Source organism: Pteropus alecto, unplaced genomic scaffold (assembly GCF_000325575.1).
Source record: "Pteropus alecto unplaced genomic scaffold, ASM32557v1 scaffold384, whole genome shotgun sequence".
Lineage (NCBI taxonomy): Eukaryota > Metazoa > Chordata > Mammalia > Chiroptera > Pteropodidae > Pteropus > Pteropus alecto.
Window position 1 is genome coordinate 623,893 of NW_006435066.1, and position 11,762 is coordinate 635,654.

Below are 11,762 nucleotides of genomic sequence, written 5' to 3' on the forward strand. Positions count from 1 at the left end.
ATAAAAACAGAGTGCAGGCCTGAAGTTCATAAATGTAAAGGGCAAACATACATGTAAACCAAAAGTTTATTCACAAATTTACACTAAATGAATTATTCAGAGTATATTTTATATGGTATTAGATAAATTATGAGATTTTATCTATTTTGAAGTTTGGTAGTGTTTTTGTGAAGATTAAAATCTTAATCACTTTATTATATGTTTTCATGAGAGCTTTGTTCATATGGCAACTGCAAAAAGCCTCCTAAAAGTTACAAATATTTTTAAGGAAAATATTAAATTATTTATGTTGTTAAGCCAATATTTATGAGAATCAATATGTTTAATAGGAATGTATTAGTATAGATACAACGACAATTTTCAAAGGTGTTCTGTGAGGTGCCTTTTATTTAAAAACAAACAGAGACTCATGGACATGGGCTATAGACTAGTGGTTACCAGAGGGGAGTGGGGAGGGAGATAGGGAGAGTTAGATGAGGTAAAAGGGGTCAAATATGTGGTGACAGAAAGAAATCTAACTATGGGCAGTGAACACACAATGCAATATAATATATGCCTTACTGTTGAATTGCACACCTGAAACTTACTGGACTTCATTAACCAATGTCACCATAATAAAGATTTAAAAAATAAAAATAATTTTTAAAAAGTACAACAATCCCTTGGTACGTAATCTTTGGAAATGTGGCAAATTATATTCCCCTCTTACAGTATGCATTGGCATATCAGGTGCTTTGTAGTCCTGCAGCAAAAAAAAAAAAAAAAAAAAAAAAGTCTTTAAGTTGGTAATGCAAAATTTCTGATCTTATTTGATCATGAAACTATTGTCATCAAGTGATAGCCTACAAAACTGATAATATAGTTTGGGAAGCACTGTAAGTGATTATGGTGATAAACAATTATCTTTGTAAGTGTTAGAAAAAATCTATTGGAATAACCTAAGAGATTAAATTAATTTTCTTAGGTAAATCTCTTGAGAAACTCTTGAATGCGAAAATAACTGAAATCCACAAACATGATTGAACTGAAATTAATGGGTTTTGGGAGTTCAGAAAATTAGCAGTTTCCTAACAGATCCCAGAGTTAACACTTATAATAACCAAAATACTTCAGTTTATCACTTGCATCAAAAAGATATGCACAGCTCCATCTGTAAACTTCAGAGTTCTAAATGTTCTAGTAATTTAAAGCAAGGGAAGAAGAGAAACAAAAGTATATTAAAATGGAGATTGAATGTAAAAGTAGTAAGGGCAGAAGAGAGTAAGATGAGAATTTTAAAAACAGTAAAAACATCACAAGCATAAATAAAAGCTTTGATATGCACTCTAGATTGTCTCTTGAAAACTCAGGCTTGCACAAAGATTTTTTCAAACTTCCACTTTTTCCTATCTTATTCATCTTTTAGTTATACCACTTTCTAATTTAAATTCCTACCCTTTCCACAACATACATAGAAGGACACACATACAAGCACACAAACACACACTCTTACTTTCTTGGTAATCCAGAGTACTAAAAATACCAAACATAAATATTGCCATAGAAGACTCTATCTAACTGATTCTAAAACCAAAGCAAAATTTTACTCTCACTTAAAAGTATTTTCCAACGTTATATTTTTTGACACTAAATATAGTTCTTGGATTAATAACTGAGCAAGGACATATGACATGTTAGGCCAACATTCATATTCCTATATATACACAATATGAGGATTCTGTTAGCCTAATCAGTATATTGAGCAGATAAGGTGATGTATCATGAAAATACATTTTTTCTTTAAAATACATTGATAATAGAAGAAAATATAAATTAAGAAATAAAGCAAAGATGTCCGTGTACTGAAGTTTGAAATAAATTAAAAAAAAATCTCAAGTGACTTGATAAGAATGTTCAAAACAAGAAAAGACACATTAAGAAGATTTAATATCTTAGTAAGCGGGAGTAAAAATTGAGAAAATTGAGCAAAAATAGATGAATAGATAAATGTAACCGCAGTGGCAATAAATAAGTAAAGTAACAAGGTTATTAAAATGCTACCATGTTATTTATAAATAAGTAATATATTAAAGTCAGAAAACGTTTTCCTATTATTACACTGGACCTGGACAAAGCTATGAATAGAATATTTAACAGTGTTGCTGAACATACTATATATCTTCATGAAAATCACAAAAAGGGAAAATTATGTCAACATTTTGATATTTACTGTTTAATTCAATCTGAATATTTTATTAATAGGAAGAACAAATGTGTTTATAATCAAATCATAATTTTTTTTAAGAGAGTAACATCTAAAATAGAACTTTAGTTTTGAAATTCTGATAGTATCCTCCAAAAATCTCATTAAAAATAAAAAGTTCATTAAAAATAATTCAAATACAAGAAGCAAACATTTGCGTGTATATATAATTGATCCATTGACCTGGGATTTGAAACAAAACATATCTTATTTTAAAGAATGTATTCTTAAATTCTCTATTATTATGTTTCAAAATAGTATTTTACAAGTGTAAAGTGTTTACATCTATCATAATAGTTCCTTAAAATAATACTTATTTACAGTGATTTTCTCAGTTGCCAATACTATTTAATTATTTCCATATAAATATTCCAGTAAATTCTTTGTAAATGATCAACTAAGTAAATAAGAAGACTGAAAGAAGAAAGTGGTTATGTTTAATATAATTTTTCAATAAATAGAAATGGAAGAGCCCATAAAAGTGCATTTTATTTTTAACCTCAACCTGACCCTCTTTGTTTTCTCTTTGAAGGACAACTATCTGAGGACAGATAGCCCCAGGGGGACCAATTTTTAACTTTTCCATAACAATTTTATAAAAATAAGATAATTGGAATACATCATATTATAGATTTCTGATTATAGAAAAAAACTGTAATTTTGAATAACTTAATGTTCAGTTATGAGAGTGAAAATATAAGCAGGTCAAGTTAATACTGCCACCAATTATTTTTTAAGGGAGAATCCTGGGGACATACAGGTATACCCTCCTGGAGACAAAGAAAAATAGTTTACTTTGTCTTTTGAATCATATACTACACTTTTGCTCTCTGACAATCAGTTTTCTAAACTACTTCATTCCTAGACTGAATTGGACCACGATTTTTAAGTAAACTTTGTGTCCTTTTAAGACCATTGCTTTTTCCAGTAAGTAATCTAGTTTCCTTTAACGAAGATCACTTCCAAAAGCCATACATACCTCTTTGCAATCTTGCTTATCATATTCAAGGACTATTGCAACTACTACAGTCCATGTGAGTACTTCAGCAATTCTATTTTATCTACACCCAGAAAATGCAATTTCCTTATTGCAATCTGGAAGTTCTCTCCAAGGATTCTCCCCACGGTATAAATAAAAGGAAGGATACTAAATTAAAAGAGTGAAGACTTTGGTTACTTTCCTTGCAATCAATAGCTAGGAAATATCATATGGGCACAGGTGAATCCAATATATAACTCTTGAAATAGACAAAGACCATGGCCAGCTCTGATTTAGATTATCAAGGTTATCAAAGATGGTTATTTTTTTCCTGTGGCACATGTTAAGATCATCTCCCAAACCAGAAGTATTCCTGAGGATATATTTATGCTTAATGTTTTCCATTATTAACTAAGATATTTATTAGTATTAATCAACTTTCAAATTGTTTGCAACAATCGACAACAGAAAAATTGCTTTGAATTTTTTATTGCAATATTTTACTACTATTCAATATAATTAAGCTTTATATATAGATGGTTTGGGATATGTACAAACACTTATACTGTCCATAGGGGAGTCTATTTACCATGATATGTGAGGAAATTGTAAGTTTCCATTAATATTAATGGTAGATATGCATTTAAACCCTGAGCTATCATAATTAAAGATTTTCTTTATTTGTTTTCAAAAACTAGAAAGCATATTTGTTTGAAAAGTTAACTCTTTAAAATTTTCTAAGGTATTTTCAAATAAATAATGTATTTGTGTAGAATAAAACCCAATCTATATTTAGTTTGTAATATGAAAAACTAAAAGATTATAAACATTAGATTCATGAGAAGTGAAAGGCTAACAACCCTCAAGTAACTATTCCTAGTATAAAAACAGAGAAATCTTCCGGGTGTAAGGCAGCATATCTTAAGACATACTGAAGAGAGTTTACTTATAAAACTTACAAATTGAAAAAAATCATTAATTGTCAAGGGACATTCATCTTATAATTATTTTCAAGAATGAAAAATTATCGACTAGACTATTAATACAAACCAACAAACAAGACCATGTACTAAACACCAGAGTGAGCACAACATGTCCCACTTGGGAAAAGATAGGAATAAAAACTTTCTCATTTTTAATGCATAGACGTGCAATTATTATTATTATTATTATTTTAGACTAGGCAACCCTTGGTTGACCTCACAGATTGCAAGGAACTTGTCATCTTGCAATCCCTTATTTTTTTTTTTTTTTATTTTTTACGCCTACAGCACCTGGTCCTCCTAGGTGGTCTCCCATTCAAGTACTAACCAGGTCGGACCCTGCTTAGCTTTCAAGATCAGATGGGATTGGGCTTGTTCAGGGTGGCATGGCCATAGACGCAATTAAATTTTTAGCAATTGTTATAAATATTTCAACTACAGTATTGCAAGTCCATCTTCCAAACTTCTATTAATTTCACCAAGGTAAACAGTTTAGCAAAAGTAACATTAATTTTAAAACTTAAAAGAGAAAAATTGTGCCATTAAAAATAAAATTATTTCACATTGTAGCAAAGCATTTTATTTTAAAATATGCATATAACTATATAACTATCAACATCCACATCTAATTGTATACAATAATTTGTTGGACAATAGTTCATATTGCAAAATATAAATATCTATTGGGAGAGATGGAAAGAGAGTTTAGGAAAAGGTTTATGAGAGCATAACAAGAAAAGAGTACAATCAGACATCAAAATAAAATAGAAACATTAGGCTTCCCAAGGAATCTGTTTTGGAGAGTTTCCTCCTGAATTAAATTCCTGAAAAATCATTGTCAATTTACATAACGTATTATATTAATCAATATTTGCCTTATTTCTTCAGAACATCTGTCCTAGATTTTTAAGCATATGATTTAGAGTATATTTAATCAAAGAAAGTTGATAAATATTATGCAGATTTGTTAAAAGAAAATATTGTCTTGATTGGTTAATGACAAAATATGTATCCTAAGCAAAAGATACTTCTAGACATGAATCTAAAGATATATTGTCCAGGAAAGACAATTATTTTAAAAGAATTTTATTTTCCACTTTTTTGATCAGCATGTTGGAAATGAAAATTCTCAAAAACACATAAATATGTCAAAAATGTATTAGATATGTAAGTAAAAATAGTAAGAAAATATTAAGAATGGTATAAATTATTTTGATTAAAAAAGGGTAATTACTAAGATATTAATATATGAATGAGGAAAATCAAGACTAGACCAATTTTAATTTGTACACCCCAACCAGAAGCATCTTACTTGAACAGATAAAATCAACAAATTTCAAGAACTTCTGCCAACATAGACAATTCAAGTTCATTTGCAGTCCTGTCCACCTTAAAAAAAATTAAATACTGGATAAAATAGAAAAATAACAACAACAACAACAAAAAACACTCAAAATAAAATAGATTTGTGGGAAAAAAAGCAAAATAGAAAATCCTCTGGTTCCAGAAGGAAACAGGAAAACTAAAATCAAATACCTTAAAATTATCTTCTCTATAAGTGGCAGATTCACACACACACACACACACACACACACACCTATATATGTATATATATGATTCATACACACACACACACACACACATTCTATACATGTATATATATGTATACACATATATATATACACATAAATATAAATTCTGTGGTAGTTATCCTATCCAAATGTGTGTTCTAATTCCCTACTTCTTTGAATATTGTCTGATCTTAATGATTAATTTATAATAAACAAAAAAAAATCAATGGAAATAATGCTGCATGATTTGAGGTTAGACAAGAAAAAAAAAATACAGATTATGAGTATCTCTGTATGCTTGTTCTTCAAACCTAGTAACCATACTGTGAGGAAGCCAGTAAACTATATAGATAGGCCACGTGTAGGTGATCAGCCCATGACCCCATTTACTTTAACTCTCACCATGAACCACCATACAGGGCATCAGCATCATGGCAGTGTAAATTGTCCCTTTTTTTCTCTCCCATTTTTTTAAAACAACTAAATTAGACTATGTATCTGAATAAACGTGTCTTGACATCCTATACCAAGGGATCCAAGAAGATTCTTGCACACCTTTGATATCTGAAAATAAATAAACAAGATCATGTAAGATATGTGGATCCAAAAGAGTCAGAGAACCTGCCCCACCCTACTTATGTGGGGGAAAAACAAACTGGAAAGTGCTAACCTAAACAGATACCCATAGGTGAGATAGAGTTCATAGAGTATGTCTGAAAAGAGATTCCAGTATGCCATTGAAGTGGGATAGAGATAAGTTTGGATGCAGAGAATAAGGAGGAATTCCATCAGAACTTTGACCCTGACTGTGGTTACACTAACTCTGGGTGAAGTTCTCTGGCAGTGGCAGCAGAAACCTTTCTAACAAAGCAGGTAAAAGCAGTGACCTCTTTCACGGAGAAGGCTAAAAAAAAATGGCACAGGTCATAGCTGAAGAAACCCATTTCTTTTCATCACCATCCTGATTTCTGAGGTAAGACCTCTGTGATTGGGTTGTAGGAAAGAGAAAAGAAAAGAAAAAAAGCAGATCAGAATATCAAAGGACATTAAAGACATGCTCTTCCTGAGTCCGTTTCATGACTTAGCAGGAAGTCTGTTCATAATCCTCTGGGCGTACCTCACCTGAGGATCTCCCTATTAGGTCATTGAATACCCTCAACACTCCAAGTACTAAGCCCGCACCTCCCTAACTCTGTCTGGATTATTTTGTGTGTTTTAAAGTGCATCAGTGAGAGCAGATGGAGAATCAGAGTGCTCTCGGAAAATCAAATCAGAGTCTGTGGGCAAGGGGGAAGACACAAACTGGAGCTACAGCACCAAATTCTGGAAAACTCAAAGGAAGTTTTTCACAGCCAGTTTTTTTGTGTTCTAAGAACAAGAGTATGCAAAGGTTAAGAAATCTGACAGAAAGAGAGCAAGGAGAGTGGAGCAAGACTACCTGTAATAAGCCTAAGAAACCACCGATAAGCAACACCAAGGAAAAGTATCCTATCTGAAGATAACCAGTAATAATATTTCAAATGTGAAAGCAGCAAAGCAAAAATACAAGAAGCTTTAAAAATCAAGAAATTATGCCATCACCAAAATAAATCAATAATTCTCTGAAAACTAAGCCCAAAAACATGGAATACTGCAATCTAGCTAATGAAGAATTTAAAAGAGCTATACTGAAAAAACTCAACAAACTACAAGAAAACTCAGAAAGACAGCTCACTGCATTAGCAAAAAGATATCTGAACAAAATGAGCAATTTACAAAAGAGACTGAGAACATGAAAAAAAAAACAAACAGAAATTTTGAAAGTTAAATATTTAATGAATGAGATAGAGAATACAATAGAGAGCACCTGTGATAGAGTAGACCAGATGGAAGATAGAATGAGAAATTTAAAAAATAGGAAATCTAAAATAACACAGCTACAAAAAAATAGAGAAAAAAGTAAAATGAGTGAAGAAAGTCTCAACAATCTATGAGATTCAAACAACAACAACAAAAATTCAAATAATTAGGATTCCTGAAGAAGAAGAGAGGTAGAAGGCAGAGAGTTTATTAGAATAATATTTAAAAACTTGCCAAACTGGGGAAGGACTTAGACACACAAGTACACAAAGCTAATATATCACCCTACTATCTCAATGCAAAAAGACCTTCTCCAAGACACATTATAATAAAACTATCAAAAATTAATAATAAAATAAAAATTCTAAAGGCAGCCAGGGGAAACAATATTAAGTAACCTATAAAGAAATGACATATTCAAAGTGTTGAAAGATACCAATTGCCAGCCAAGAATACTTCATCTGTCAAGATATGAAGGAGAAAAATAAAGGCTTTTCCAAAAACAAAAATTGAGGGAGTTCACCACTATTAGACCTGACTGGCAAAAAATGCTCAGTTTTGTCAAGCTGAAATAAAAAGGCACTAAACAGCAACAGGAAAACATATGAAAGTACACAACACATTGGTAAAGGTAAAAAAATAGATAATCCAAATTCAAAAATTATAACTCTAGAAATTTGTCAAGATGGCTTAGAAAGTAAATGCTGTGCACACCACCTCTCGCAACCGCACTGAAATTATAATGAAACTACAGAGCAACCAGCATGTGGCTGAACAGAAGCCCTACAACTAGGGACAAACATAAGAGGTCACCTTGAAATTGGTAGGAAGAGCGAAGACACCAAATGGCCTGGTCCCATGACCACATGCAGTGATCAAGAATCAGGAGGATTATCTTGACTGCAGAGCCCCTGAGGAGTCAGGGGTCCCACCCAACCCCACAATGGGCTCCCCAGCCCAGGGTTTCAGTGCTGGGAAGAGAAGTCCCCACAACCTCTGGCTGTGAAAACTAGCAGAGGTTGTGGCTAAGTGAGACAGAAGGCTGCAGGAGTTGCAGACATTTTTCTTAAAGGGCACACGCTGAAACTTACAAATGGATTCACTTGCTCTGAATTCCAACAGAAAGGCAGCTGTTTGAGATGTGTCAGGAACATACAGAGAGACACTGAGTTGTCGAGCTTCAGAGCAAGTGTTGGAGGTGTGATTTTCTGCCAGACAGAAGTGCTGATAGAATCCATTGTTCCTTTGTTCAGCCCTCCCCACTCTTAGTATGTGGACATATTTGAGTCTCAATCAACATTAGATAACACAAGTCACTCCACTCAGGTGACTCCTCGAGACTGTGCCTCTCCCAACATGCAGGCCCACAAAAGCTGCCTCCAGTGAATTATTCTATAAAAATGACCTGCCTTGGCTCTTGCTGTGGACTTTCCTAAAATCTCCTAAAGGATCACAAAACTCAAAAAGTAGCATCTGGCTTTGGTGTACCTCGTTCCTCATGCTAAGCAGTTCTAAGCCCTGCACTAGCAGCAGCTGGCCTTTGTTCCTAACTTGACCTCGTGAGGCACCTATAAATGCAGCATGGGAGGCAGCCATTTGTGGGTTGCTCGGTTTCTCTTACCAGGTGGCCCCAGAGGTGCACAGACTGCTGTTGAACTTGGCCTGCAGCTAGATCCCTCCCAGGAGGTCTTTGGGATGGCGTACCAAGTGGCCTGCTTTGAGCAGTGCCAGAGCCAGAGCACCATACAAGGCTGCATCTGAGAAGGACACACCTGAAGGGCAAACTGGACAAGCACCAGAGCCCTGCTAAAGTGAATCCTGCTCCATAAGATCAGCCTCTCATCAGCCAATTCTCACAATCAATCACCCCTAGGGTCAATCCCTCCCATCAGCATATAAGCAGCAACCAAGGCTCAACTATAACAGGAAGATACACACAACCTATACAAGGGACACACCTTGAGCACTGAGCCCCACAGGATACCTACTACATAAAGCTACTCTACTAATACCATGAGACTTAGGAGCCTTACCTAATACATAGAAACAAACACAGGTAGGCAGCCAAAATGGGAAGACAAAGAAACATATCCCACATGAAAGAACAGAACAAAGTTCCAGAAAAATAACTCAACAAAATGGAAACAAGCAATCAACTAGATGCAGAGTTCAAAACACTGGTTATAAAAAATATTTAAGGAACTTAGAGGAAGAGTAGATGAATTCAGTAAGAACTTTAACAAAAAGATAGAAAACATACAAATGAAAATGAAAAACATAAAATGGAACCAATAAGAAATGAAGAGTACAACATCTGGAATGAGAGTACATTAGAGGGAATCAACAGAGTGAATAAAGCAGAGGATCAAATCAGCGATTTAGAGGATGAAGTAGCAAGAGACATCCAATCAGAACAGTAACAAGAAAAAGAATACGAAAACAATGAAAATAGCTTAAGAAGCCTCTGGGACAACATCAACATCAAACATAACAATATTTGCATCATAGGGATACAAGAAGGAGAAGAGAAAGAGCAAGGAATTGAAAACCGATTTGAAGAAATCATGATACAAAACTTGCCTAGCCTAGTGAAGGAAATAGACATACAACCCCAGAAAGCTCAGAGAGTCCCAAACAAGATAAACCCAAACACCAGGTCACATAATAGTTAAAATGGCAAAAGTTAAATTCAAAGAGAGAATCTTAAAAACATCAAGAGAAAAGCAATTAGTTACCTACAATGGAGCTCCCATAAGGCTTCCGGCTGATTTCTCAACAGAAACTTTGCAAACCAGAAGGGCTTAGCACAAAATATTCTAATAATGAAAAGCAAAGGCCTACAATCAAGATTACTTTACTCAGCAAAGTTATCACTTAGAATCAAAAGATAAAGAGCTTCTCAGACAAGAAAAAGCTAAAGGAGTTCATCACCACCAAGACAATATTACAGGAAATGTTGAAGAGAGTTCTTTAAGAAGAAGAAAAATATATATCAAAAATATGAATAAAATGGCAATAACTGCATATCTATCAACAAGTACTTCAAATGAAAAATAATTGAATGCTCCAATCAAAAGACATAGGTTGGCTAAATGGATGAGAAAACACAGGCTGCCTACAAGAGACTCACTTCAGATTAATAGACACACACAGATGGAAAGTAAAGGGAAAGAAAATGATATTTCATGATGAACATAGAGGATATTGTGCTGACTGGAGTAAGTCAGATAAAGAAAGACAAATGTCATATGATTTCATGTACATGTGGAATCTAAAGAACAAAATAAATAATAACAACAACAAAACCCAGAAACAAACTCATAGATACAGAGAACTTTTGAGGGTTACCAGATGGGAGGGGGTTTGGGGGTCTATGAAAAAAGGGAAAGATATTAAGAAGTACAAATTGGTAATTACAAAATAGTCATGGAAATAGAAAATATAGCATAAAGAATAGAGTCAATTACAATATTTTGTAATAACTATGTATGGTGTCAGAAGAATATTAGATTTATTGGGGTGATGACTTCGTGAGTTATATAGATATCTAATCACTGTGTTGTATGCCAGAAACAAATATAATATTGTATGTAAACTATAATTTAAAAATAAAAATATATATATATTACTAAAAAAGAAAATTGTAACTATATTAAGATGATATGCTAACCATTCAACTATAACATAAAGGTTAAAGAATGAGAATATTAAAATAAATATAGCTACTATAATTTGATAGTAAATTCCCAGCATAAAAAGATGTAAATTGTGATACTAAAAGTATAAAAAGGGGAACATTAAAAGAGTGGAGACTTTTTTTGTAAAATTAAGATAATTTGTTATCAACCTAAAATGGACTGTTTTATCTATGAGATATATTATTTAAATCATGTGGTAATGACAAAGCAAAAATCTTGAGTAGTTCATAAAACATAAAAAAAGAAATACCATGAAGACTACCAATTTACAAAGGTAGGCAGAAACGGAGGAAAAAAGAAACAGTGGAAATACAAAACAAACAAAAAGCAATCAATATGATAGCAGTGGGAAGTCATTACGTACCAATAATTACTTTAAATGATTCATGAATCAAAAGTCACAGACTGGTTGGCTAGATAAAAAAAGAAGAAGAAAAAAACAAAACACAA

General features: G+C 33.0%; 1 pseudogene; it reads right to left on the minus strand.

The window, feature by feature from the left end:
• Window positions 1–4,483: 4,483 nt before the first annotated feature.
• Window positions 4,484–4,602, minus strand: LOC112478997 (annotated as a pseudogene).
• Between the last annotated feature and the right edge of the window lie 7,160 nt (window positions 4,603–11,762).